The sequence below is a fragment of the Sceloporus undulatus genome, chromosome 4 (genome assembly GCF_019175285.1).
Source record: "Sceloporus undulatus isolate JIND9_A2432 ecotype Alabama chromosome 4, SceUnd_v1.1, whole genome shotgun sequence".
Classification (NCBI taxonomy): domain Eukaryota; kingdom Metazoa; phylum Chordata; class Lepidosauria; order Squamata; family Phrynosomatidae; genus Sceloporus; species Sceloporus undulatus.
In genome coordinates this window covers 38,520,258-38,524,111 of record NC_056525.1, presented here as the reverse complement: position 1 = coordinate 38,524,111, position 3,854 = coordinate 38,520,258, and the positions used below count along the sequence as shown (strand labels likewise).

At 43.2% G+C, this 3,854-nt stretch overlaps 1 protein-coding gene across 1 annotated transcript in view; it reads left to right on the top strand.

Annotated features, from left to right (window-relative positions):
- Positions 1–210: 210 nt before the first annotated feature.
- Positions 211–3,854, top strand: part of MYL9 (myosin light chain 9) — a 38,245-nt gene continuing 34,601 nt past the window's right edge. The window contains exon 1 of the mRNA XM_042465873.1: positions 211–363. The gene's annotated coding sequence lies outside the window, so the exon portion shown is untranslated. The remainder of the gene's footprint in view (positions 364–3,854) is intronic.

Genomic DNA, 3,854 nt, shown 5'->3' with positions numbered 1-3,854 from the left:
TCCATCCTTTCCAGGGCTTCCCCAGTGTTGGGCTCCCAGCCCTTCCCTGGACCCCATTGCGTCTATATAAGGCAGCATGCTTGCTTCCCCGCCTCTGGTGCTGAGCCTGCTGCATCCCAACTCCAGCGTCGCACAGCTGGGCTGCTGCCACCCGCATTCTTTCGCCTTGTATGGCCAAAGCCTTTGGGGTGGGAGGGGAGGCTGGGGAGGGGAAAACCCTCTTCTCCATTGGCTGCCTTCCCCAAAGTCAGGGGGATTAAAACTACAGCTAAGGGTTTTTTTCCTTTTCTCTCTGCTGCGAGAATCCGAAATCTGCCTTTCCTCCTCTCCCAGGGCTTCTTTTGCCTTTTCTCTCTAAGACAGGTAAGAGAACTTGCTTGGCTTTCCCATCCACAAAACCCCAATGGCCAGGGGGCACAGGGGCAGGATGGCTACATGGGGCATACTAAAACAAATGACAGCACTTGCCCATAGGGAAGCCATACTCGCCCCCAGAGAATTACTGCAGAATACTTGCCCATAGGAAAACCTTGAATACTTGCCCTATGTTTCCCTATGGGCAAGCATTCTCCAATGATTCCCTATGGGCAAGTATATTCTCCTATGTTTCCCTATGGGCCAGTATTCCCCAATGATTCTCTAGGGGCAGGTATGGTTTCCCTATGGGCAAGTACTGTCATTTGTTTTAGTATGTCCTATTGCCAGGTGTTATTGTTGTTCAGGGCGATCAGAAGTTCTCCTTTTTCAGTACATGTCCTCCATTTGAGCCAACTGTCCAGGAGGAAATTCAAAATGTTCTCCATTTGGAGCAAGACTAAGAAACATTAATTAGTGTTTTCCATTTTTTTTAATCCCCCTATATTTTCCCTGAATGTCTGACATTTTACTGTGCCTTGTCCTCTTTTGTGGTTATGACATCTGGTCAGCCTGTTGTTGTTTTGTGTCCTCGAGTATACTCTTACTCATGGTGACTCTGTGCATGAGACATCTCCAAGACCCCCTATCCTTCATTGCTCTGCTGTCTTGTTGTTGGTTTGTGCCTCCAAGTCATTTCAGGTTTATGGTGACCCTAAGGGTGAACCTATCATGGGGGTTTCTTGACAGGTTTCTTCAGAGGGGAGTTGCCATTGCCATCCTCTGAGGATGAGAGAGTGTGCCTTGCCCAAACCAGTGTATTTCATAGCAGAGCCAGGCTTCGAACCCTGGTCTCCAGAGTCATTGTCCAATGCTCAAACCACTATGCCAAGCCGGCCCCTGCTCTGGTTCAGGCCCATGCTCTCCATGATTGAGTCTATCCCCCTGGTGTGTGGTCTTTTCTCTTTCTACTATTTACTACTTTCTAGTACTGTATTAATGTCTTTTCTAATGAATTGTGTCTTCTCATGATGTGGTCAAAGTACGACAACCTCGGTTTGACCAACTTGGCTTCCAGATCAGGTTTGATCTATTTGAGGGCCCATTTGGTTGTCTTTTTGGTTGTCCATGGTATCCTCAGCCATCTTCTCCAGCACCACATCTCAAATGAGTTTATTTTCTTCTTATTCTCTTTTTTCACTGTCCAGCTCTCACATCCATACATGGCGATGGGGAACACCATGGCTTGGACAATTCTACCTTTAGTGCTCAGATGTATAGCTTTACACTTTAGAATCTTGTCTAGTTTTTTCATAGCTGCCCTTCCCATTCATACTCTTCTTCTGATTTCTTGACTTCACTTTCTGATCAATGTTTGATCCAGGGTACAGGAACTCTTTAACTATTTTGTTAAATTCATCATCTACATTGAATTTATATAAACTGTCTACTTATGTAAACATGGGCATTATACCACACCTGATCACTTTAATGGGGTCACACTGCACTCCTTAAATCCCAGGTAACTACCCCACATTGATTTTGCTAGGACAAATTAACAGGGTTCCTACATTACATTATTTATCGGTTTCATTAGTCCTTAACATATATTTGGCACATAGAAAAGTGTCTCATATGAAGTTATACCCTTTGTCCATCTAATTTAAGGTTGTTTACAGCTGGTTTGTTAGACTGCACATCCCATCGCCCCATCCATTCACTATACAAGCTGTGCCTCATGGGAATTTTGGCCCCAAATATTGAAAAGGCATACCCTGATGTACAGAATAGGCAATCTGTTACTCATCATCTGTTGGATTACAGTTCTTGTGATCACTGCAAGCCATGGGTTGTGTGGGCTGGGGCTTGATGGTCCAGTCCAAAAGATCTGGTGAATGTCAGGCTGCTTATCCATCTACTACTAATGCCTTGCTGGCTGAGGTGGTCTTTAAATCCAGAACTTCAATGGGAATCAGAAAGATGGGGGAAGGGTTCATATCTGCATTTGTGGCCTGACTGCAGTAGATTGTTTAAAGGACCTTTTGAAGAAACACTGCTAACAGTTTTAGTAATGGTACTGCATAGTTCCAGCCCTGGAAAATGATGCTATACCAGGATCTTTTCAAATGACATACGTTAGAGGTCTACAGTTCCACTTTAACTGCCATGGCTGTCTCTTATGGAATATTGGGGCTTGTAGTTTAGGGAGGCACTGGAGCTCTCTGGCCAGAATTCTAAATTTCAAAGCTGCAAATCCCAAGATTCTGTGGGTTGGAAATAAGGTCTAATCTGCACCACAGAATTAATGCAGCTTAACACCACTTTAACTGCCATAGCTCAATGCATCTGGGAATTGTAGTTTGTTATGGCATGAGAGTCATAACAGACAAAGAAGGCTAAATGTCTCACCAGACTACAAATGTAGAATCGGTGTATGAGATAAAGTGATATCAAACTGGAGTATTTCTGCTGCATGCGTGCAGCCTGTGTCAATTAGAGTGGAATTATTGTGCTATAACTGTAGTGTGAAAAGGCCCTCAGCTAAAACTTGTGCATAGCGTTGAGAGTGGAGGCTTTTCAAACTAACCATCCAGTACACTAATGCAGGAAAGCCTGAGATAGAACAGATGACTGTCCAGCCTGTTCTTGAAGATGTCCAGTCAGGAAGCTGACTGCCCCTCGCCCCTAATATTAACTTCTGTCATCAAACTACTCCTACTATTAATTCCTGCAGTAAGGACAAAATGAAGTGTCATAAAGGAAGAGATCATTTTATAACATAATTAATCCAGTCCAGACATCTGTGAATTTTAGTAAAGGAGTCTTGGGACTTCATGGTTACAGTCCCATGTACACATAGAATTTGAAGACTTACTTTTAAGAAGGATAAATATAAAGACATAATATTATATGTTATATGTGTGATATTATTATTGAACTGCTTAACATTGGAAGTGAGTTCAGATGAGGTCAGTGAGATTTAATTCTTAGTAGTGATAAATAGGATTGCACTGGCAGTCCCTCTACATTCAGACATGCAAAATACTTCAGATTTCTTGATCCACATAGCTTTTAGGATAAGTGATAGGTTTCAAAGGCTGTATCCAGAAGCATCTACTCTGTCTGATTAAATGCTAGCAGTTGTTGTTGTGTGCCTTCATATCATTTCTGACTTATGGCAACCCTAAGGCAAACCTATCATGGATTTTCTGGGGCTGAGAGGGTGTGACTCACCCAAGGTCACCCACTGGGTTTTCATGGCCAAGCGGAGAATCAAACAATGGCCAAGCAGAGAATCAAACTGCAAGCATTTAATCTCCAGAGCCGAAGTCTAACACTCAAATCACTACACCACGTTGACTCTCAGTGTTAATGGTATGAAGAAAAATTATTGCAAAGAATTTGTGCTTCCTACTATTGAAGGTGGGATTGTGATTTTCCTAAGATGGCTTCTTGAATCTGCCACTTGGGCTATCAGGCCCTTTTTTGCTCGCAGGCAT